General features: G+C 43.8%; 1 long non-coding RNA gene across 1 annotated transcript; it reads left to right on the top strand.

Moving 5' to 3' along the window:
• Positions 1–668: 668 nt before the first annotated feature.
• Positions 669–13,685, top strand: LOC116968142. The gene is made up of 3 exons (XR_004410416.1): positions 669–679; positions 8,382–8,387; positions 13,558–13,685. It is a non-coding gene; the product is annotated as an uncharacterized LOC116968142 (long non-coding RNA).
• Positions 13,686–26,547: the final 12,862 nt, after the last annotated feature.

Genomic DNA, 26,547 nt, shown 5'->3' with positions numbered 1-26,547 from the left:
CCCTATTTATACCCCCTCATGTACTTGTCATTGTGTTACATTCCATGTTGGCACAGCCACGGAGGCACAGTGGTAGAGTTGCTGCCTTATAGCGAATGCAGCGCCGGAGTCCCGGGTTCGATCCCGACTACGGGTGCTGTCTGTACGGAGTTTGTACGTTCTCCCCGTGACCTGCGTGGGTTTTCTCCGAGATCTTCAGTTTCCTCCCACACTCCTAAGACATGCAGGTTAATTGGTAAATGTAAGAAATTGTCCCTAGTGTGTGTAGGATAGTGTTAATGTGCGGGGATCGGTGGTCAGCGCAGACCCGGTGGGCTGAAGGGCCTGTTTCCGCGCTGTATCTCTAAAACTAAAAATTGTCACAAATGTCAAAAAAGGTGATTTCAACTTTCGGATATTTCACTTGCAAGAACATGTTTACAATGCTGGCCTTATTTATGCACGAGGAAGGATGTCTTCATGGTAAACTGGTTCAAGGTCAAGAAAGTATTAAGTCGAGATAGTAGGGAGAGATTTGGATGACATCTTAAAGGTAACAGGCTTTAGACAATGAAAGGGTCAAGGCAAAATGAGACGGGGTTGGAACAAAGAAACAAAATAAATCTTGAAGAGTTGAAAATTGAATCATTTATTGCATCTGCTGCAAAATAAATCATGAGCGGATGGAGAATACAAAGTAGTTGAACTCGGTGTTGAGTGCAGAAACTGTGAAAGTTTAATTTAGTTTATTGTCTTGTACAGTGAAAAGCTTTTGTTGTGAGCTACCCAGGCAGCTGGAAGACAACACATGATTACAATCGAGCCGTTCACAGTGTAGAGATATATGATGAAGGGAATAACATTTAGTGCAAGGTAAAGCCAGCGAAGTCTGATCAAAGATAGTCCAAGGGTCACCAATGAGGTAGATAGTAGTTCAGCGCTGCTCTCTGGTTGTGGTAGGATGATTCAGTTGCCTGATAACAGCTGGGAAGAAACTGTTCCTGAATCTGGAGGTGTGCGTTTTCACACTTCTGTACCTCTTGCCCGATGGGAGAGGGGAGAAGAAGGAGTGGCCAGGGTGAGACTAAAAGAGCCTGAATAAAAGATGATGTGCAGCAAAGATCCTACAGCGAGCAAGATATGGAGGAGGACTGGCCAAGCTCTGTGCCTTCCACCACAGTGATGAATGCTGTGGTGGATGTTTGTGTAAATTTTTTATTGTGGTTGTGTTCTTTATTACTGTACCGCTGCTGGCAACCCAAATACCACCGACCTTGGTTGTGTGGCAATTAAATTATATCAATCAATTATATCAATTATATCAATCAATAGACCACTCGATGAAAAAGACCTAGTACGGTCATGGGCAGATTCATGGGTAATTTTCGGCCCCATTTTCGTAACCGGCTTCCGTCTCCGCACCAAAGATCCCGTAGCGGAGCAAAGATACTAGTGCGGAGACGGAAGCTGGATACGGAAACATCCTCGTAAAAATAGAAGTTCTTTGGTAAAAATCTTCTCCTCGTTTTCAGTATTTTAATATATTAACACAAACTGTTCCCCCGCAACGTTGATTACACTGCGAGTCGGGTCGGGTCAGGTTACTGAAATGGGTGAAAAAAAGGCCCACGTTCCATTCCGTTCCGTACTACACGTCAGCCCATTGCATTTAGCAGGAGTGGTCTATCTTGCTCCGCTATAGGATCTTTGATGTGCAGTCCCTTGGGCTTCCATTCAGCTTCTCAGAGGGATTTGATGCCATCGGTTGGAATAGGGTCAAGAGACTGTTGAAGCCATCAGAGGCTGGATCATTCAAGATGACGTGTACATACCAGGAAATGGGGAATGTACTGGGAGTATTACCACAAGAGAGGAAGCTAGGGTGGAACTAAGTGGTCAATGATGAAGATTGCAACGAATTGTGGACGCAGCCCTGACTATCACACAAACCAACCTCCCTTCTATTGAAGGTAGACAAATTGAAGGTAGACAGAAATGCTGGAGAAACTCAGCGGGTGCAGCAGCATCTATGGAGCGAAGGAAATAGGCAACGTTTCGGGCCGAAACCCTTCTTCAGACCCTTCTCCCTTCTATTGACTCCATTTATACCTCACGCTGCCTCAGCAAGGTCAGCAGCAGAATCCCATCTGGCAAGAGGTACAGAAGTATGAAAACGCACACCTCCAGAATCAGGGACAGTTTCTTCCCAGCTGTTATCAGGCAACTGAACCATCCCACCACGACCAGAGAGTGGTCCTGAACTACTATCTACCTCATTGGTGACCCTCAGACTATCCTTGATCAGACTTTGCTTGCTTTACCTTGCACTAAACATTATCCCCTCATCATGTACCTATACATCATAAATGGCTCGAATGTAGTCATGTATTGTTTTCCTGCTGACTGGATAGCACTCAGCAATAGCTCGGTACACGTGACAATAAACTAAACGGAACTCAACAAAGATCATAATGATGAAGGAAGGGTTTTGTTGTAGTGACTACAGAGAGATGCTGGGATATCGGCAGCTGGAGTAGAATCTGCACAAATATGGGGCGATGCACTTTTGTGGGTAAATGTGAGAAGAATACAGTAAATGGCAGGACTTTTAAGAGCATTGATCAAATCAAGTCAAGTCTATTCATCACATACACATACGAGATGTGCTGTGAAATGAAAAGTGGCAATGCTCGCGGATTGTGCAAAAAAGAACTACACAACAGAATGGAACAGAATCACATATTCACATATTACATATTTGTGGGAGTGGAAAAGAAAAAAACAGCAATTTTAAAAAGACACAACACAACAGTAAAATGGTCCAGTGAAGTTAGTCCCTGGTGAGAGGAGTTTACAGTCCTAATGGCCTCTAAAGGGATTTTCTCTATCTCAGAGGGATTTGGGGGTGTAGGCGAAGACCCTAGCTCCTTAAAAATGGGGTGGTGAAGAAGGCGTACAGCATGTTTGCCTTCATCAGTTGGCCTGTTGAGTATAAAAGTTGGGAAATTCACCTTGCAGTTACGTATGATTAGACCTTATTTGAGGTATTGCGTGCAGTTCTGGTCACTACATTAGAAGAAGATGGTTGAGACTGTGGAGAGGGAGCAGAGTGTCATAGACACAAGATGCTGGAGTAACTCAGCGGGACAGGCAGCATCTCTGGAGAGAAGGATTGGGTGATGGTTCGGGTCGGGATCCTTCTTCTGTTTCTGCTTGTTTAAGTAAGTAAGTAAGTTTATTGGCCAAGTATTCACATACAAGGAATTTGCCTTGGTGCTCCACCCACAAGTAACAACATGACATACAGTGACAGTTAGGAATGACTCAGAGAACACTAAACATTAATAATAATAATAAAACATTAATGATAAAACACCATTGATCAAGCATGTGAACCAACAAAATACCAGATCAAAGGGAGGCTACAGATTTTGGGCTGTTGAGTAGAGCAACTACTCGTGGATAAAAACAGTTTTTATGTCTGGCTGTGGCAGCTTTGACAGTCCGGAGTCGCCTTCCAGAGGGAAGTGATTCGGCGGAAGCTGTTGGCGAAAGTTACTGCACAATCGGCAATAGCTGGGCTATCTCGAGCAAGTTCTTCAGCAGAATGCTGGCGGGTATTGAGAGTATTAGCTATAAGGTGAAAATAGACAATCTTAAGATTGTTTTCTCAGGAACGCCGGAGGCTGATGGGCAACCTGATAGAAGTCTATAAAATCATGAGAGACATAGATACTCAAGAGTTTTTCCCCAGGGTGGGAGTGGTAAATACTAGAGGGCACGGCTTCAAGGTGTGAGGGGGAATTAATCGAAGGGGAATCTTTCTGAGAAGTCTTTTTGCACAAAGTGGTTGGTGCCTTGAATACACGGCTCGGTGAAATGGAGGTTGCACACACAATACCAATGTGTGCAAGGCATTTACAAGAGTTGTGGACAGACAAAAGTGAGGGAGAGAAAACACGTGTAAAACTTCGAAATACACATTTCAAATTTACTGGTGCAGTTCAAATTGTCGCCGTGTTCGGTAACGATATCATGAGCCAAGGAGCTTGATCCCTTGTTCCATGTTCTGTGGGGAAGAGTGAAGTGAGAGGCAGTCTAAATCAAAGATCCTATAGATAGACCACTCCTTCTAAATGCAATGGGCTGACGTGTAGTACACAACGGAGCAGACCGTGGGCCTTTTCTTCCATCCATTTCAGTAACTGGACCCGACTCGCAGTGTAATCAACGTTGCGGGGGAACAGTTTGTGTTAATAAATTAAAATTCTGAAAATGAGGAGAAGATTTTTACCAAAGAACTTTGATTTTCACGAGGATGTTTCCGTAACCGGCTTCCGTCCCCGCACTAGTATCTTTGCTCCGCTACGGGATATTTGGTGCGGAGACGGAAGCCGGTTACGGAAATGGGGCCGAAAATTACCCACGAATCTGCCCGTGGCCGTACTACGTCTTTTTCGTCGAGTGGACCATCTTGCTCGCTGTAGGATCTTTGGTCAAAATTAGATTGTAATTAATCAATCCAATCTTGACTGGAGTTCAGAAGAAACATTATTGCCCAAGGAGGGAAAGAATAATATATTTGCTGCATTTAAGTGATTCAAGTGGTAATTCGAATTTCACTGTGTACCTTAATTGACAATGAACTGACTTTGAAAGCCTTGAATTGCTGGGCAAATATTCAAGGGAGAACAGGATAGAGGGTAAAGCTGACAGATTTAGCCAACAATAGAAAGAGGTGCTTGAGGGCAAATTGGATTGCATGGACAGGTTGGGCCAAATGGCCTGTATCTGTGCTGCAATTTGAATATATTCTAGTGCAATCTGGAAGGAAGGTTCAGAGGCTTACTGTGAAGGGGCCTGATTAATTGGGAAGAGGAGATTTCACACAAACACCAACAACATGTTGCAGTGAGTGCTGGGTGTCCTTGTGTGAGGTGAACCACAATAGTGATGACTCTGCATAGTTGCTGATCTGTGTGGTTAAATGGGTCATGAAGGAATCAGCGATAAAAGGGTTTGAGTGAAAGGGCACCAGCAGAGATCACAGTGAGAACCAAATCTCAGTGAAAGCACAGCTGCAGTAAATACATTATCAGCAATTCATTCCCAATCAGAACTAATTGCTGCAAGCCTTTTAAGCATCTGTTGGTTTAGTAAACTTAAGCAAATCAGATGTTGCTTGTATTTAAATGATTTCCGGTGCTAATTATTACTGCAGGAGCTAACAACAAACTTCTTCAAACAAACAAGGGCAATTAACCAGGGAAGCACCACACCATTAGGAACAATGGTCCAGTTTTGACTGTCAGTGTCGGCTGTATTTTACTTGTGGTCTCAGACATCGGCAACATTTCTCTTCAATCTGAAGTCCTGCTGCAGGTAGGAATTTCTTTGTTCTGTGACAAAAAACATTCTTCATTCTAGAAGTTCAATCATTCACAGAAACCGGCTGGCAAGCCTTGGGAACCACCAAGTCCAGAGAGCCTAAGTTCTTTATCATCATTACATTTCTTGCATACCTTTCATTCCTTTGTTCTGTATCTCTCTTCATCATCATCTATGTTTCCCTCTCCCCTGACTCTCAGTCTGAAGAAGGGTCGAGACCTGAAACGCCACCTCTTTCTTCTCTCCAGAGATGCTGCCTGGCCCGTTGAGTTACTCCAGCCATTGTGTGTGTGTCTATCTTCGGGTTAAACCAGCAACTACACAAGTCCAGAGAGCAGTTTTGATCATGACGGCTTGGAATGAAGGGCAGTAGATCCAAAGACCAGAGATGAAAGAGTCAAAAAGGAACTGCAGATGCTGGTTTACAGAAAAAAACATAAACTGCTGGAGTAACTCAACTGGTCAGCCAGCATCTCTGGAGAATATGAATTTACAACATGTCTGGGACCCTTCTTCAGACTGATTGTAGTAGAGGGGGGGGGAGGGGGAGGGCGGGGAAGCGGGAAGAGAGTTGACAATGCAGTGTAAGTGATAGGTGGATACAGGTGAAGGGGTGTTTTAACAGGTAGATGTTTGGACAAAGACCAGAGATGAAAAAGACAAAAATAATCTGCAGATGCTGGATTAGGGAATGGAGGTTCCTCCGATGTATATTGGCATCTTCTAATGTATCCCATTTATTGCCAAACAAGGTGATGTTCTGTAGAATCAGAGTGGGGAGTGAAGTGGAGCTTGAGCAGGGAACACGTTCCACCAATAGTAACCAGATGTAATATATTTTAAGAGGATACGAGAGATGTGCCTTATCTAATGCAAGATTTATTATTAATGGACTGGACAACAGCTGATTTGAGGGTCTGTGATTCAAATTTGGAAAGATAAAATGGATAACAATATTGGCTAACAGCAATAAAATGCGTTTAAAATGATTTGGTTTGAAAACAATTGAATGAGCAAGAAATGGAGGGATAGGAATGAATACGTACAGGCAAGTGGGATTAGTTTAGTTTAAGTATACAGCACGGAAACAGGCCCTTTGGCCCAGCGTGTCCTTGCCGACCAGCGATTTCGGCACGCTAACACTATCCTACACATACTAGGGACAATTTACAAATTTTTACCGAAACCAGTTAACCTACAAACGTGTTTGTCTTAGGAGTGTGGGAGGAAACCGGAGATCCCGGAGAAATCCCATGCAGGTCACGGGGAGAATGTACAGACAGCACCAGTAGTCAGGATAGAACTAGGGTCCCTGAAGCTGTGCCACCAGACCCATAGATAAGCATGATGGGCAGCATAGACATGGTGGGCCGAAGGGCCTGTTTTTCTGCACTGTACCACTCTATGACTCTATGATATTTAGAGTGCAGGAAATGTATGTTCCATTAAAACAGCTCGCAGCTTCATAGCTAAATAAAGAATCAAGAAATAACTTAGGGTCAAGAAAGAGGCACACATTAAATAAACGCAGCAGAAGACTGATGGTATTAGAGAACACAAATAGATTAGGAAAGGATTTAAAAAAAATAGAAAGGCAAACAAGAACTGTGATATTAAATTAACAAGGAACATAAAATAAAGTAGCTAAATATTTTACACATCAATAATGGGTGTTTGGGATGGGAAAAGGGCCATTAAGGAATAGAAAGATAACGGAGAAATGGCTGCAGTTAATCATTACTTAGCTTCAGTATTTATCAGGGACACAGAATACCTATGACTTTAGATAATGAGGAAAGAAATAAGTGCATTTAAATCGAAAACAAGATGTATTAAATTAAGCCCAAAGAAGATAAAAGCCCTTGAAAGGATGTATTGCATTCAAACATTTAAACAAATCTTGAGAATAGATAGTGTGGGCAATCTTACTTATATTTAATAATTCATTAGGTAAATGTGTGGAGTGCTGGAGGACTGGAGATAACCAAAGTAATACCTGCATTTAGGAAGCAAAATAGAACTTGTGCAAGGAATTACAGATCAATTAACTTAAGCAATTGTGAATAATGGAATCTCTACTAAAGGAGAGAACAAAGAGGATTCAGCAAAGTAAAGTAGATATATAATGAATAGTTAGACACAAAAAGCTGGACTAACTCAGCAGGACAACTCTGGTGAGAAGGAATGGGTGACGTTTCGGGTCGAGACCCTGAGAATAAGAGGACGTACATTCACAAGGGAGATGAGGAAGAATTTCTATAGTCAGAACAAGATGGTGAATCTATGGAATTCATTCATATTTTAAATTGACAGATTCTTGATTAGTAAAGATGTCAGGGGTTACGGGGAGAAGGCAGGAGAATGGGGTTCAGAGGGAAAGATAGATCAGTGGTGAGATGTGATGGGCCGAATGGCCTAATTTTCCTAGAACGCATGTTGGCTGTTGATCACAAGGGAGGGGTGAGTCCAGAGGTGATGTACAGAGGTTTCATGGAGATAGAGGCAAACTGAGTGGGCAAGATCACAGCAGATGGAATAAACGACGGAAACGTGTGAATTATCCACTATGTACACTGCAAAATAAAAGCAGAGTGTTAAATTAAGGAAAATTGGATAATGTTAAAATTTGAAATTGGATAGTGTTGAAGACTATACTTGTCCACAGGTAGGTTTTGTTTCCTACTTGGATAGGATAGGAGGGAAATTGGCCAAACACAGGCAGGTGGTCAGCATGGGCAAGTTGGGCCGAATGGCCTGTTTCCACGCTTCATCCACTGCATATGCCCAGAAGCAACTCTTACCAGTTTTTAGAGGCTTCCTCCCATCCAGCCCGTATTAATCATCTTCAGAGTTTTTGGTCTGAAATGCTCCACAGAGCAAGTTATCTACAAACAGCAGAGACTGGGCTCAATCAATGGTTGTGATTTCTACAGCAAGGCCTCACTAAATGTTTACTCTCATATGTGAAACATAGGAGGTAAGAACATTGGAGGTCAAGTAAAAACAGCTGGAAGAAAGTAGTCGGCCTGTTGCAAATTGGAAAAACTGCTCAATATTTTCTGCGAGTTAGTGAAAGATTGCAGGGGAAAATCAATGTGTATTTCGGAGACTAATTGAAGGATGGGAGTGGCCATTCAAAAGGACTTTTGAAGTTGGTGAAGTCTGGTTATTACCCACTCGGACAGCCCAATACCATAAGCTACGCACGAACTTCAACGCAATTCCAGAAAATCTCACAAATCCAATAAAAATGGAACAAAAAAATGACCATAACTTTTGTGGGTTAATTGACTTCTGTAAAATACCCCAAATGTGCAGAGGGTGCATGAGAAAGAGGGATAACGTGGAACTAGCGTGAAAGGGAGATTGGTGGTTGGCATGGATTTGGTGGCTTTCTATGTAACCCTTGCTTTCCCTTTCTCACCTCCCCTTTCCCAGTTCTCTGACCAGTCTTACTGTCTCTGACCACATTTTTTCTTTGTTTACTTTGAACGGAGATTTTTTTAATAAAAACAAGTTAATTCCCAGCCAACAATGATCTATTCTACAATGACCTATTCTTGCTTGGTCTCCATTCCCTTTGTCCTATTTTCACACCTTACACTTCCTTATCTATGTATCTCCCTCTCCCCTGACATCAGTCTGAAGAGGGGTCTCGACCCGAAACATCACCCATTCCTTCTCTCCAGGGATGCTGCCTGTCCCGCTGAGTTACTCCAGCATTTTTTGCCTACAGTTTAAACAAGCATAGATACATATACATAGATACATAGAAAATAGGTGCAGGAGTAGGCCATTCGGCCCTTCGAGCCTGCACCGCCATTCAATATGATCATGGCTGATCATCCAACTCAGTATCCCGTACCTGCCTTCTCTCCATACCCCCTGATCCCTTTAGCCACAAGAGCCACATCTAACTCCCTCTTAAATATAGCCAATGAACTGGCCTCAACTACCCTCTGTGGCAGAGAGTTCCAGAGATTCACCACTCTCTGTGTGAAAAAGTTTCTTCTCATCTCGGTCCTAAAGGATTTCCCCCTTATCCTTAAGCTGTGACCCCTTGTCCTGGACTTCCCCAACATCGGGAACAATCTTCCTGCATCTAGCCTGTCCAACCCCATAAGAATTTTGTACGTTTCTATAAGATCCCCTCTCAATCTCCTAAATTCTAGCGACTATAAGCCAAGTCTATCCAGTCTTTCTTCATATGAAAGTCCTGACATCCCAGGAATCAGTCTGGTGAACCTTCTCTGCACTCCCTCTATGGCTATAAATGTCCTTCCTCAGATTTGGAGACCAAAACTATACGCAATACTCCAGGTGTGGTCTCACCAAGACCCTGTACAACTGCAGTAGAACCTCCCTGCTCCTATACTCAAATCCTTTTGCTATGAAAGCTAACATACCATTCGCTTTCTTCACTGCCTGCTGCACCTGCATGCCCACTTTCAATGACTGGTGTACCATGACACCCAGGTCTCGCTGCATCTCCCCTTTTCCTAATCGGCCACCATTTAGATAATGGTCTGCTTTCCTGTTTTTACCACCAAAGTGGATAACCTCACATTTATGCATCTGCAGTTCCTTCCTACACTTGTTTCCATGTCATATCTCTAACATTTCCATCAAACCTTTTTATTCCCCAAATGATTTTGAAGGAGTGTGGTGCTGACAAATTCAGTTCATTCTGATTCCTGGCCCAAACAAAGATAGTGATCAGGAGAGATATACATTCTGATTGATTCCCTTATCATCTCCTAGGGAACCAAAACCAATTGTGTTACAGAGTGAGGGCTGTATCTATAACTCTTGTGATCAAATCCACCACTTTCTTGGCTGAAGTTGGGTTAATTGCATCTCTGGGCAGTGCCATCTCAGTTAGGCATTTTGAGGATTTAACTATCTAATTATTAAGCTTAGAGGACAGATCAGACAATTGTAATATAACTGAGTAATTGGTTTTATCGGTATTAGTTTGCCTTGGGTCTAATTGCTCTTTCTCTAAATAGTGATGGGTGACTATCATTTTGGCCAAGTAGCAGGAACATCTTATCATCAGCTGGGGGACATAGATACAATAGATATAATTCAGAAATCTCATTGTAAATCCTCCGCTGCAGACTTGCACTAATACATCACAGATACGGAGGTGTCTCTTGAACACAGAGGAAGTGATTTGATTTAACATCAAGTGATTAAGTTCCTCACCCATCATGCAGAAAGATGCCTGATCTTTTACATTTATCATGCGCTCTGCCTTTCATCTTGGAAGAGCTGTTTAGCTTGAACACTCCTTTATCTGAGTTTCTTTCCTCTCCTAAGCTGAACTAGTAAACTCTCACATTTGATTGATTGAAAGATACTGGAGGGGAACAGGCCCTTCGGCCCACCGAGTCCAGGCCCACCATCGATCACCCGTTCACACTAGTACTATGTTGCCTCATGTTTACATCCACTCCCTACGCACTAGGGGGCAATTAACCAACTGACCCACACAACAATGTCAAGGAGCAAAGGTCACGGCAGTGTCAAGGAGCAAAGGTCACGGCAGTGTCAAGGAGCAAAGGTCACAGCAGTGTCAAGGAGCAAAGGCCACAGGGCAGTTTAAAGGAGCAGAGGTCACGGCAGGGTCAAGGAGCAAAGGTCACTGGACAGTTTAAAGGAGCAGAGGTCACGGCAGTGTCAAGGAGCAGAGGTCACACGGCAGTGTCAAGGAGCAGAGGTCACAGCAGTGTCAAGGAGCAGAGGTCACGGCAGTGTCAAGGAGCAAAGGTCACACGGCAGTGTCAAGGAGCAAAGGTCACGGGGCAGTTTAAAGGAGCAAAGGTCACGGGGCAGTTTAAAGGAGCAAAGGTCACGGGGCAGTTTAAAGGAGCAAAGGTCATGGGGCAGTTTAAAGGAGCAGAGGGAACAGGGCAATGTCAAGGAGCAGGAATGACGTAGCTTCAGTCTATTGTGTGTGTAGAGTCACATCATTTTTTCATTTGGCATTAGTAAATTGTCCCACAGGTCAAGTATTGCATCAGTCATTAAACAAAAGACATTGTAATCACAGGGCGAGAATCTGGAACTTTCCAATACTTGTTTTGATAAGCTAGTAATATTTCTGGGATGTTTGCCACAAGCAGAATGCTATAAATATGCTCCAGTGAGCATTTAAAATGACAGCGCACCATCATAACGTCTGTGAATAGCCTTGAAATGGGTATACGCTGTCATGAATAATACAACAAACTCCACACTTCACAAACAAAAGCACATTCCAGTGAATAAGGAGCTCATTTTATCTGATCGAGGGCAAAACCATTTGCAGAATTGGTTATTTTCAACCCACAGCAGTCAGACTTGTCCCCAAAAACGGATTGACGAATGGTTAGTGTGTTGCTTTGACAGGGATCGTAAGTCTGTGCATTGCACCCAAGTAGGACATTTCCAGTTTCTTTTCATAGGATCACGAGCGATAGGAGCACAATTAGGCCATTCGGCCCTTCAGGTCTATCCCGCCATTCAATCGTGGCTGATCTATCTCTCCCTCCTAACCCCATTCTCCTGCCTCCACATAACCCTTGACACCCATCCTAAGCAAGAATCAATCTATCTCTGCCTTAAAAATATACCTTGACTTTAGAAGGATGAGAGGGAACCTTATAGAAATATATAAAACTCTTAAAGGATTGGACAGGCTAGATGCAGGAAAAATGTTCCCGATGTTGGGGGAGTCCAGAACCAGGGGTCACAGTTTAAGAAATAAGGGGCAGACCATTTCACCCAAAGTTGTGAATCTGTGGAATTCTCTGCCACAGAAGGCAGTGGAGGCCGATTCACTGGATGTTTTCAAGAGAGAGTTAGATTTAGCTCTTTGGGCTAAAGGAATCAAGGGATGTTGGGGGGAAAAAGCAGGAACGGGGTACTGATTTTAGAAGATCAGCCACGATCATATTAAATGTCGGTGCTGGCTCGGAGGACCGAATGGCCTACTCGTGCACCTATGTTTCTATGTTTCCAAATGAATGGACCGTTCAGGATTAAGTAATTGAAGTGTCAGAGACCACTGAATGGGCACATAGATTTATTAGAAGTGATTACTCAGCTGTCTGCTATGGTAGTGCATGAGGATCTACAAAAAGGACACAGGCTTTGACAGATTGGAGGAGCCTCCCCTTGGGAAGGGCAATGCAGTATATGATAGATTTGATTCAGTAATTCCCTACAACTTCATCTACTGAGCCATACCCTCGCTGGTATCTTTTATACAGCACCTCTTTTCCTGGACTCAATTTCAAATTATTTATAAAATGTGTGAAGATTGTGACAATTTCTCTCCGTGGCAAATCCTGCAGAATTCATTGCATGCCCATCCATCACTGTCCCATTTCTCAGCTGTCTGTCCTTGTGATTACTTTAATCCGTTATCCCACCTCTCTGGTCCAACCAGCCCCTCTCTCCTGTGCTGTCTTTCATAGAAACATAGAAACATAGAAATTAGGTGCAGGAGTAGGCCATTCGGCCCTTCGAGCCTGCTCCGCCATTCAATATGATCATGGCTGATCATCCAACTCAGTATCCCATACCTGCCTTCTCTCCATACCCTCTGATCCCCTTAGCCACAAGGGCTACATCTAACTCCCTCTTAAATATAGCCAATGAACTGGCCTCGACTACCCTCAGTGGCTGAGAGTTCCAGAGATTCACCACTCTCTGTGTGAAAAAAGTTCTTCTTATCTCGGTTTTAAAGGATTTCCCCCTTATCCTTAAGCTGTGACACCTTGTCCTGGTCTTCCCCAACATCGGGAGCAATCTTCCTGCATCTAGCCTGTCCAACCCCTTAAGAATTTACAGTATGCACTGACATGCCTGACCTGCCTCCCATGTATATTCCAAGCCATCTGCTGTCTGAAGAAGGGTCTCGACCCGAAACGTCACCCGTTCCTTCTCTCCAGAGATGCCGCCTGTCCCGCTGAGTTTTGTGTCCATCTTCGGTTTAAACCAGCATCTGCAGTTCCTTCCTGCACATCCCGCCTGTGTGTAGTCCAGACCCATCTCTGTGTGAGTGATAGCATAGAAAATAGAGCACAGAACAGGAACAGGCCCTTCAGCCCATCATGTCTGTGCCAAGCATGCTGTCATTAAACTAACCTCATCTGCCTGCACTTATCCCTCCATTCCCTGCATGTCCATGTGCCTATCTAGATCATAATCATACTTCATTAGCCAATTATGTTCTGCAACATACGAGGAATTTGATTTGCCGTACAGTCATACTAATAAAAAGCAACAGAACACACAAAATACATTTTAACATAAACATCCACCACAGTGACCCCTCCACATTCCTCACTGTGATGGAAGGCAAAAGAAATTCAATCTCTTCCCTTCTTCGTCCTCCAGTGATCGGGGGCCTCTGACCTTCCGTTGACGGGACGATCTCACTCCCGTAGCCGGCAGAGGGCCTCCTCGTCGGGGCGATCAAGCTCCTGCATCGGGGGGGAATCTCAGCTCCCCCGCGCCGGGCGGTCTACCACGGGTCGGGGTTAGTCGAACGTCGTGCGGCTTTTGGAGCTTCCCGACGCCGGTCTCTACCCGAGAGTGAGAGCTTCTTGACGTTAATGGCCGCGGTTGGAACGTCGATCCCAGGCAAGGGATCACAGGCTCCGATGGCAAGTCCACGGCCCCACGGTGGGGCTCAAAGTCAGTCCCGAGCAAGGTCTCCAGCTCCACGATGTTAGGCCGCAGAGCGACCGGAGATACGATCCGGAAAACAGTCGCATCTCCGGCCAGGTAAGAGATTGAAAAATGCTTTTTAAATGCCACTATATCTGTCTCGACCATCACCCCTGGAACCCACTGCTCTCTTAAATAACTCGGCTTGCACATCTTCTTTAAACTTTTCCCCTTTCACCTTAAGCTGTGCCCTCTAGTCTTTGACATTTTTTGGGAACAAAGTTCTGACTCTCTCCCCTATCTGTGCCTCTCATATTTTGATGTACCTTCAGTTCTCCCCTCAGCCTGCGCTGTTGCAGGGAGTACAATATCGCAGTAGTAGTAGCTGGAAACTAAGGGAACTGTGTTAACCCACCTGCAATAAATGTCTACGGCATCAGCACCTTTGTGTTCAAAAACTTGGGTCTGAAATATGTATCAATGAGGTCGAGTGTTATCTGGAATCTTAGTTCTAAAAGACAGTCATACTCCTTAGATTAAGAGTTTGATTCATACAGCAATCCACACCAACTAGGTTGGCATCCGAAGGAAACCCCCCTGGTCACAGAGAGAGCATGCCAACTCCACACAAACAGTACCTGGGGTCAGGATGGAACCCGAGTCTCTGGCCCTGTGAGGCAGCAGCACTACCCGCTGCCCCACTGTCATGGGAGCTGTGAGGAGCGGATTGGACAGCAGGGGGCTGTCCTTCACCATGCATCAACAAGGGGAGCGTGAGGGGGAGATTATCACCAGACCAGTACACTGCCCTTTCACAATGGACAAAGCAGGCAGCATCTCACATGGACACCGCAGCTGATAGTACAGCTGCCCACTGGCTTAAAGTAGCCACTTGCATCAGCATTGCAATCTCCTCTAGTACACTGCTCAACACTATAAATTGTAGCTTCATTTGCAGATCATTTCTTAAGGTTACTTTCTCATTATTCTTTGTCAATAGTTTTTGTGGAATAGATGAATCAATTGTACCATGTAACCCCGTGCTACCTGCTCCATGGTCGGATAGTTGGCGACTAAACTGTCCACATCACCTGGTTTGCCAGGTGAGGAGGGGGCTGTGGACCCCCAGCAGGACCAAAGACAAGACCTGTCAAAGGGCGGATGAGCTCCTAGCGAGAACAGCCAATCCACACTTCAGTAGAAGTTGCGGACACTGTCGTACGCGGCATTGTAAGGCACCCGTGCCCGTTGATGGTTTCAACAACAATGATGATGATCTGAGAAGATTCCCAACGCACTCTGAGAAGAAATCGCAGTTCAACTAAATCTTGAATGAACAAACCCTGATCGTGCAACCATGTCTCCTAGCTCCGGGTATCCCCACCAGAGCATTCACTGCTTCTTCTTGCGTGTGATGTGCACAGCCTAAAGTTGTACGACAACTTGTTCTGTTTGGTCTTCTGTTTGTGCACGCCGGGTTGATTGCATTCGTCGAAACAGGCTGGACCACGTGAAGGTTGCAATCTCTTCCCCCCCCCCCCCCCACCCCCCCAGACCTTTCACTCTTCCCCAACCACTCAGAATCTTATCTTTCATTCAACTTCAAAGCATCTACCAATAAATCTGGGGATAGCTTCTTCCCTGCTGTTATCAGACCCCACTGTGAGTAGTCCACTCATCAAATAAAGGGGTAATCCCAATCTGCCAAGGTACCTGGTTGTGGCCCTTGCAGTTTTTTCTTTTTTTCCTTAGCTGCACTTTCTCCTTAACCCTAAAACTTTTCTGTACTCTGGTTATTGTCTCCTTGCTCCACCTTGTGTACGGCCCAAGTGTACTTATGTGTGGTATGATTTGTTGGGAGAGTGTTGAAATACGTTTACACTGTATCTTGGTACACACCGCTATCATATACGAATGATAATGTCCAGATTTAAGAGCAGCTTCTTTCTCACCGCTCTCAGGCTCCTGAACCAATCACTTACTGGACTTCAGTAAGGCCTTTAACAAGGTTCCTCATGGAAGGTTGGTGAAGAAGGTTCAATGGTTGGGTATTAATGGTGGAGTAGCAAGATGGATTCAACAGTGGCTGAATGGGAGATGCCAGAGAGTAATGGTGGATGGTTGTTTGTCAGGTTGGAGGCCAGTGACTAGTGGGGTGCCACAGGGATCTGTGTTGGGTCCACTGTTGTTTGTCATGTACATCAATGATCTGGACGATGGTGTGGTAAATTGGATTAGTAAGTATGCAGATGATACTAAGATAGGTGGGGTTGCGGGTAATGAAGTAGAGTTTCAAAGTCTACAGAGAGATTTATGCCAGTTGGAAAAGTGGGCTGAAAGATGGCAGATGGAGTTTAATGCTGATAAGTGTGAGGTGCTACATCTTGGCAGGACAAATCAAAATAGGACGTACATGGTAAATGGTAGGGAATTGAAGAATGCAGGTGAACAGAGGGATCTGGGAATAACTGTGCACAGTTCCCTGAAAGTGGAATCTCATATAGATAGGGTGGTAAAGAAAGCTTTTGGCGTGCTGGCCTTTATAAATCAGAGCATTGAGTATAGAAGTTGGGATGTAATGTTAAAATTGTACAAGGCATTGGTGAGGCCAATTCTGGAGTATGGGGTACAATTTTGGTCGCCTAATTATAGGAAGGATGTCAACAAAATAGAGAGAGTACAGAGGAGATTTACTAGAATGTTGCCTGGGTTTCAGCAACTAAGTTACAGAGAAAGGTTGAACAAGTTAGGGCTTTATTCTTTGGAGTGCAGAAGGTTAAGGGGGGACTTGATAGAGGTTTTTAAAATGATGAGAGGGATAGACAGAGTTGACGTGGAAAAGCTTTTCCCACTGAGAGTAGGGAAGATTCAAACAAGGGAACATGACTTGAGAATTAAGGGACTGAAGTTTAGGGGTAACATGAAGGGGAACTTCTTTACTCAGAGAGTGGTAGCTGTGTGGAATGAGCTTCCAGTGAAGGTGGTGGAAGCAGGTTCGTTTTTATCATTTAAAAATAAATTGGATAGTTATATGGACGGGAAAGGAATGGAGGGTTATGGTCTGAGCGCAGGTAGATGGGACTAGGGGAGATTATGTGTTCGGCACGGACTAGAAGGGTCGAGATGGCCTGTTTCCGTGCTGTAATTGTTATATGGTTATATGGTTATAATCACTACTTTCACACCCACTTCCCAGAGATGCTGCCACACCATCTCACTCTTAATTTTACCCCATTCAGTTACTCTCCTTCCTCCCAACTTGCCCACACTGGCCAACATGTCTGGGCTACACCAGTACCACCTGCCTGCGTTTGCCCCATATCCCTCCAAACCTGTCTTATCCATGTCACTACTTGAGATTGCACTACAATGTTCCCATCATTCAGCTATTGTGCGTTCATTGTAATGTATTTATTGATCTATTCTTCATTTCTCTATTCTGTTTACTATGAGCTTCATGCTAACAAGAAGTCCATTTCACCCTGGGGCATATGATGGTAAACTAATCTGAAACATAAAAAATGGATTCCAACATTTTCCCCAATGATAAACGTTAGGCATTTGGATTCCTGCGTTCTTGAATAGTGTTGTGACATTTGTGGTTTTTCAGTCCTCTGGGATCTCTGCCTTATTCAGGGAGTTTTGGTAGATCGCAACCAATGCATCCACTATCTCAGCAGCAACATCCTTTAAAAGACCCTGGATGAAGTGAGATGGTTTCTGAGCGTGAGTGGGCTGCAAAACGTCAGACTGGCAGCTATGTGCGAATGGGACAGACTGTGACCACGCATCTCTTATCTCGTGTGGATTTATGAGAAGAGCTGGTGCCTTCCCCCAATCATGCGTTGCTGATTGCAATCCTAAATGTTTAAGAAGGAACTGCAGATGCTGGAAAAATCGATAGTAGACAAAAAAATGCTGGAGAAACTCAGCGGGTGAGGCAGCATCTATGGAGAAAAGGAGTAGGTGACGTTTCGGGTCGAGACCCTTCTTCCTAGGTCCCGAAGAAGGGTCTCGACCAGGTAACGTCACCTACCCCTTTTCTCCAAAGATGCTGCCTCACCCGCTGAGTTTCTCCAGCATTTTTTGTCTACTTGCAATGCTAAATGTTATCGTTTTGCTTTAAGACTTATACTTGTGGTCTAAATCCAACCACAAACTTCACTCCACACTTCCTGCGTTTTTGCAAAGTGATAAATCTAGGTATGAGAGGAAGCAGATTTCTTGGATGAATATTTTAGCCTGAGACTTCGGATGCTGCAAATGTTACAAAACTCCTCACCTAAAATCAGAAATGTTGCTGGCTGGAATGTATGTGTAGGAAGGAACTGCAGGTGCTGGTTTGAACCCAAGATAGACGCAAAAAGCTGGAGTAACTCAGCGAGACAGGCAGCATCTCTAGAGAAAAGGAATGGGTGACATTTCGGGTGGAGACTCTGCTTCACGTCACCCATTCCTTCTCTCCAGAGATGCTGCCTGCCCCGCTGAGTTACTCCAGCATTTTATGTCTATGACCACTTTGAGACTGGTATGACTTGGGTGGGGGAGGGATGGAGAGAGAGGGAATGCAGGGGTTATATGTGAAGTAATTTGAATGTCTGCTGCCCCACACGAGGCTGAGAATATTCGGTGCATGATAGTTTTCTGGTGCTGACTGTGAATCACATCTCGTCATGAATATTTAACAGCTTGCTCGGCCCAGCAGCACAGGACTGCTCGCCTGTGAGGACAAAACATGAGAGATTTGCTGCTTGAAATCTGCGTCAGCTTTTCTTTTTGCCAACTTCCTTACAGGGAATGAATCATCCGTTGCACTATTCTCTGTGTTGGAATGGGAAGAAGTGTGGGTGATATAAATAGATAGATTGTGACATAACGGCACAACATCTAATGAATGAAGGGTGATGTATGTCAGAAGAGATGTGTCAGGAAGCGATGTATGTGTATGGGGGTTTGATGCTTGTGTCCAGGGATGTGTGCTGCAGTATATGCTTCAGAGCCATGTATGTGTGAGGGAGTGATGTTGGTGTGAAGGGATGACGTGCTGCCTGTTGCAGACGTCAGCTCTTTTCACGTGAGTTGCAGCCTGTGAAATAAAGCATCCATCTGAAGAAGGGTCTCGACCTGAAACATCACCCATTCCTTCTCTCCAGAGATGCTGCCTGTCCCACTGAGTTACTCCACCTTTTTGTGTCTATCTTCGGTTTAAGTCCGCATCTGCAGTTCCTTCCCACACACAGACTCCAGTCATCGACAGTTCAGCCAATCCAAACCATGCTAATTCCCTAGAAGAGTTGTTCCCTGACCGTACCAAAATCCTTCCAAACTTTTCATTATGAAAATAGTTATCTCCACTTTTCAATATAATTGTCTTTAAGTTTATCTTCCATCAATAGGGCTGTCTACACCATATTATACCAGTGGCATAATGCACTCTGAAATTTTGTTTTGTTAACTTTTGACAATAGACAATGGACAATAGGTGCAGGAGTAGGCCATTCGGCCCTTCGAGCCAGCACCGCCATTCAGTGTGATCATGGCTGATCATTCACAATCAGTACCCCGTTCCTACCTTCTCCCCATATCCCCTGACTCCGCTAACTTTAAGACCCCTATCTAACTCACTCTTGAAAGTATCCAGAGAACCTGCCTCCACCGCCCTCTGAGGCAGAGAATCCCACCGACTCACCACTCTCTGTGTGAACTCTCTTTTGCATCTGATGCTTCAGATCAAATCTCAAACAGTCCTCTGTACTTGTAATAAAAAGGAACTGCAGATGCTGGTTTATACAGAAGGTAGACACAAAGTGCTGGAGTAACTCAGCGGGTCAAGCAGCATCTCTGGGGAAAATGAACAGGTGACGTTTCAGGTCAGGATCCTTTTATTAAGTTTAGTTTAGTTTTACTGACATGTGTACCAAGTACAATAAAAAGCTTTTTGTTGCATGCTATCCAGTCGGTGGAAAGACAATACATGATTACAATCGAACCGTTCACAATGTACAGATACAGGATGAAGGGAATAACGTTTAGCACACCAACAGATCTGAGACGAGATTAAGAAGAGCAGAGATAGACACAAAAAGCTGCAGTAGCTCAGCAGGGACAGGCAGCATCTCTGGATCGGTGACGTTTCTGGTCGAGACCCTTCTTCAGACATCGTTTTTAAAATACATTATACTTTTAGTACGAAATGCTGCTACTGGAGTCACAGTTTAAAGGAGTGGAGCGATTGTAATGAATGATTGCAGGTCTGCATCTGGGACCAGAGAGTCAGCTGGTTTGGCCATCATCCCTATCTCACACCTCTGTACTTATTGTTTGTAAGTAAGTCAGACATTTTAACCTGGAGATGCCCCTAAACATTCTGTATTTTAACGCAAGCATCTGATGGCATGAAATCATCACTCGGTCCTGGAGAATTAGTGGTGATTCATCTGTTTTGTAGTCAATGTCTACTATGTTCTGTTGTGCTGAAGCAAAGCAAGAATTTCATTGTCCTATCAGGGACACATGACAATAAACTCACTCGAACTTGAACTTGATCTTCAGTTTGAGTATCACGGAACAGTAGAGATGGCCAATTGCTTTGATACCCGTGGACTGTGCAGCATTTCCGTCCCATTTGTCACTGTATGTCCTTGTCACTTGCGGGCGGAGCACCAAGGCAAATTCCTTGTATGTGAATACCTGGCCAATAAACTCATTCATTCATCCATTCATTTCCGTGCAGACTATGGAATCCGGCTGTGAGGAGAATAGATTGGTGGACTTGGCATGAAAATATACCCCCACTGCTGGTGGACGTGTACATGTAAAGCTAGATGAACTGTAACTGGCCCACAGAGGCATGTATACTTTCTGAACCTAATTACTGCAAAGGCTTTGAAACAAAGAGTTGCAATACAACAGGATATTAAAAGAGCTGGACATTAACTAGACAGCATTAGGAAGCCATTAAAGACAATGCTGTGTCATGTTGTGTGTACAGTGAGGTCAGGGCTGTGGACATATTACAGCATTCTGTAACTCAGTGAAGGTTTATGTCATTACATAGCCCATATTCTGCATATTCCTCGCTAATGTTTCTCCAGTCTTTGCAATGTTGTTTTATTAATAACATATTTGACTAGATACAGGCGCTGTTCAACAAATAATAAATAGATATTCATGATTTGAATATATGAAGCACCCTGCCGGAGAGATGACCTTTTAGATATTTCAGGCCGGGAAAGGGAAATCTTTTATCCTCATCGACATTTAAGGATAACGTGTGTTTTGTGAAGTGAAGCTCTGTGCTCACCCAAAGGATCATGTATGTCTACCATTTAAAACCTCCCTTTGTGCCACTTAATTCTTACAGCGTATACAAAGACCCTTTAGCCCATCGAGCTACTGCTGGCTGTTGGAGTGATCCTAGCGGTTCCATCTCCTCACTTATTTCCTTAATATCAAACCTGGGTCACTGACAATATCAGATGTCCAGTTGAAACAGACACCTCTTTTCATTGCTCACAGTACCTGCAGAATGAAACACTTTCACAATCTTGAATAATACATATATCCAATACATTTTCTCCATCCAGTAATCTTGCCGTGAGAATTCAGCATTCAATGTGCAATCTCCTACTGGCAGCATTTCAAGGATGGTTTTACTTGTATTAAATTATATTATTAAATAATCCTACTTTAATTGAGAAATTCTTGGTCCTTCCCACAGTAGGTATGATAAATGTGAGCTGAACTGTGATATTCCATCTGCATTGACTGTCCAAGTGGATACAGAGAAATGTTCCCCATATCCTTCAATGCTCTCCTGTCTAGCACTGCTAGAATGGGGACAGCAAGGGCTACTAGCAGAATAAAACTCCCTCAACCTAGACCCTCTTTGGGCAGAGACACAGGGCTGAGGACAGTAAAAGATGTTATGAGATGGTGAAGATGGACCTTGATCAATTGGGCAAATGGGCTGAAGAATGGCAGATGGAGTTTAATTCCGATACATATGAGATGTTGCAATTTGTTAAGATAGAAAATAGGTGCAGGAGTAGGCCACTCGGCCCTTCGAGCCGACACCGAAGAAGGACACAAAATGCTGGCGTAATTCAGCGGGACAGGCAGCATCTCTGGAGAGAATGAATGGGTGACGTTTCGGGTGGAGACCCTTCTTCAGACAGGGACAGTGTTCGACCTCAGCATTTCGTGTCTGTCTTCAGGAACAACACTGATTATGTACAGAGTGGTGGTCTCTCCCCCACAGTTCCATCCAACACACCCAGCAAACGGACGGCATAGGCTAGATGTGGGCTGGAGTTCCCTCTGCACTGTGTCATAAAAATTCCCCAGCACATATCCGCGTTTACATACACAGTGCGTATGCTGAGCATTAATGTGACTGCAGGTTCTTTGCTGTTGTGTGGGCTGGGTTAAGGCACTGAGTTCCTGCATCACTTTCGGGCTAATTGTCTTTCTGAAACATAGAAAATAGGTGCAGGAGTAGGCCATTCGGCCCTTCGAGCCTGCACCGCCATTCAATATGATCATGGCTGATCATCCAACTCAGTATCCTGTACCTGCCTTCTCTCCATACCCCCTGATCCCTTTAGCCACAAGGGCCACATCTAACTCCCTCTTAAATATAGCCAATGAACTGGCCTCAACTACCTTCTGTGGCAGAGAATTCCAGAGATTCACCACTCTCTGTGTGAAAAACGTTTTCCTCATCTCAGTCCTAAAAGACTTCCCCCTTATCCTTAAACTGTGACCCCTTGTCCTGGACTTCCCCAACATCGGGAACAATCTTCCTGCATCTAGCCTGTCCAACCCCTTAAGAATTTTGTAAGTTTCTATAAGATTCCCCCCTCAATCTTCTAAATTCTAGCGAGTACAAGCCGAGTCTATCCAGTCTTTCTTCATATGAAAGTCCTGACATCCCAGGAATCAGTCTGGTGAACCTTCTCTGCACTCCCTCTATGGCAAGAATGTCTTTCCTCAGATTAGGAGGCCAAAACTGTACGCAATACTCCAGGTGTGGTCTCACCAAGACCCTGTACAACTGCAGTAGAACCTCCATGTTCTTATACTCAACTCCTTTTGCTATTTTCATATGTTTTAGGTCTGTGTAGCATTTCTCCATACAATGGGCGTAAATATCTTGCAGTAATTCACACATCCTTTACGTTCAACTTTAGATTCTGTTATTCAATCATTATGAATTAAAAAGCGACCAAGATGCACAGCATTAAATGTAATATAATGAGTTAATCTCTGACTGTTGAATAGTCGTGTTCTGTGGGAGGGATAGACTTTGGTCTAAGCTGAGCTATTTGATCTCAACTGGAATAGAAACTGATCTAAAATAGTAAGATTAAACGAGAATTTACCAGTTTGAAGTTTGATCTGTATTTTATGAGGAGGAACGTTGAGGGAATACGTGAAGAACCCCGCTTACGACGCATGCGTGTCATCCTTCAAAGCAGCGGTGTGAGGTCACAGATATCCTATAATGACCTAACATAGTAAGATTATGAAAGAGATACCAGTTTATGATATGATCATAGGAGGGTGGGAGCGGAGGGCACGTATTCCCTCAACGTTCCTCCTCATAAAATACAGATCAAACTTCAAACTGGTAAGTTCTCGTTTAATCTTACTATTTTACTTCGGAGTCGCGTGAGTGACTACGTGAAGATTTTAAAGCTCTGTGACCTCATGCCGTGGAACGAGTCCATGCTTCACGTCTGCCTTGATTATTGGGAGAAGTATCGTTAACAATTTTTAAAAACACCTCCATACAAAACTGTATGATGTTACGAAAAAATAAATTTATTAAATTGAAATCATAGCCCATTGGTTTTTTGGGCAAATTATATTATTGAACGTAAGAGTCTTTCTGAAAACGATGATAGATCCAAAACTGGTTTGTTATAAAACCTCTGAAATGTCTTCTCAGATGACCATTCCTGCCATCCTGAGGATTTGGTCTGTTGGCACCTCCAGATTTTTTGCTGCTGGATGTTGCTGCAGCCCTGGTGGAGTGAGATTAAAAACATTAGTGTCTATCCCCGCCATCTTTAAGACATTTTTCAGCCACCTTGAGATAGTCTGGGTCGTCACCCGTTTTGTGTGGTTTCTTGTATGAAATCAGCAGAGCCATTTCCTGCCCTCGAATTAATTTTGTGTATTCCATGTATAGTAGGATATGTGTGACTATACACAGGCGTTCGTCATTCGGGTACGCCATAAATTCTATTACTTGCCCCGATGACCCCGGTCTATTTTGTTTTATGAGATCATTAATGACAAACACCAGTTTTCCAGGGCAGATCATCAAGCAGTCCAGCCTTAGTTTGTGTAATGACTGGACACGTTGTGCAGTAACCAACGCCATCAGCATAACCATCTTCATAGTGAGTTTTTCAAGTGATAATGCTGTAGTAGGCGACCAGCTTCTCAGCATGGTCAAAATGACACCCGCATCCCAGATTCGGGAGTACCTGGTTTTAGGGGGTTTCGCATTAAATATGCCCCTCATGAGTTTAGTTACCAGGGGGTGCGTTCCCACTGAGTGCCGCTCCGTTCCTAGCGATAAATAATTGGAAAGAGCACTTCTGGCACTATTGATGGTACTGTAGCCTAATCCTTCATCACAATGCAGGCTTGTCAAAAATTCCAATACAGCCGGAATGTCCTTGGCTCTTTGATCAAGGTTGTTATCAAAGCAGTACTTCCCCCATTTTTTGATGTGTCCTAAGTACTGCTTTTTTTTTTTTTTTTTTTGTAGACAGTCTTTGAGCTGATATGATCATATTCATAGTTCTGTCTGACAGTCTCATGCCAAGTAGTGGGTCTTTCAGACTCTACAAATCAACAAATTCATACTATTATGGCATGGGTGACTACCCTGTGTTACTGGATGAATTAGTAAATTAGGGCTATGCCTCATAATGATACATGGTTCTAATACCATTCCCTGTATAACCGAGAACCATGGTTGAGTAGGCCAATCGGGTACTATGAGAATCCCAGATGCCGAATCTTAATGAATTTTCCTTAGTACCCGATTGATGAGGCAGAAAAGGAGGAAATGCATAAAAGCCATTTCCCCCAATGCAGAGAGAATGCATCTGTTGCTTCTGCCCCATGGTCTGGTTCCCATGACACATACCTTGGTAGTTGGTGATTCAACCTGGACGCAAAAAGATCAATATCTGGTGTACCATATTTTGCTGTAATTTCAGCAAATACCTTTTTATTCAACATCCATTCCGTGTTTTCCTTAAATTTACGTGACCTGGTGTCTGCCACTGAATTTAGTTTCCCTGGTAGGTATGTAGCCGATATCCAAATATATCTTTGGATACACCATAGCCAAATTGAATTTGCCAATTCATCACAAGATGTCGATATATTTCCACCCATATAATTTATATATGCCACCACAGTGGTATTATCAATTTGTAACCGAACATGCTGGTGCTCAATGCCTGAGCAATATGACTTAAGGCCATAAAAAGCCCCTAACATCTCTAGGTAATTTATACCACGTGTGTTAAGTAAAACTGCCTCCTGTGTCTGCCATCTCCCTCCACAGCTAGAAACGGAATTAGTGGCTCCCCAACCAATCCGTAAGTTTTGCCAATAATGAAAATGTCGTCTAGATATGCCATAATCCTATGGTTATGTTGACCCCATCCAGTTAAATTTCAAATACTGTCTGTGTTCACCTCTAATGGGTACTGTATAGTAAGCATCTTTTAAGTGAATGCTTGCCATATAGCACCCTGTTGACACTAATCCTTAGCAGTGATAAAGGTATCCATCTTACATGAACATATTGAACAAATGTGTTTAGGGTTGACAGATCAATGATTATCCGGCAACCCCCATCTTTTTTATTTTTAATAAATATGCTAGGTACAAATTCTAATGGCTCATGTATTGTAGGCTCATCTACGCCTATTGTATGCAATCTTTGCAGCTCGATGTGAGCTATAGATTGTTCGGCTTCCGTGAGTACGAAGTGCCTTCTGGTGTATGTTGCACTGGAAGGTTATTTTAATGAATAAATTCTATCAGATAATCCTGAATACTGTTTAGAATATATGAGTCTCCTGTGATCTTATTCCATTCTTTCGTATAATATTGCAGCCTCCCTCCAACTCTCGTGCTCCCCTTTATTATAAGAGAACCAGACCCACCTACCTCCATGGTTACTGGTGGTTTTTGAATTATTTCCTTGGTTTCTTTGTAAAGGGGGGCTCTGTTTTTAGAGGTTGTGTTGGAGGTTGAGGCTCCCGCATCTTCCAGGGTGGTCGTCCCTGGCCATACGCTAAAAAAGGCTGCTGCGGGTTGTATCTGGGTTTAGCACTGCCACCGCTAAACGCCCCTCTTCTAGGTGGTCCATATGGCTGGTATGTTTGCCCAAAGTAAGACTTTGCACTAGTCTTAATGAGCCCCAATGTCTTTGATTCCTCATCAAGCTCTTTAACCTGTTTAAATAAATATTTTCCAAACAAT

This window comes from Amblyraja radiata, chromosome X, assembly GCF_010909765.2.
Source record: "Amblyraja radiata isolate CabotCenter1 chromosome X, sAmbRad1.1.pri, whole genome shotgun sequence".
NCBI lineage: Eukaryota > Metazoa > Chordata > Chondrichthyes > Rajiformes > Rajidae > Amblyraja > Amblyraja radiata.
Note: the sequence above shows the minus strand (reverse complement) of the source record. Positions and strands in the feature narration are given on the sequence as shown.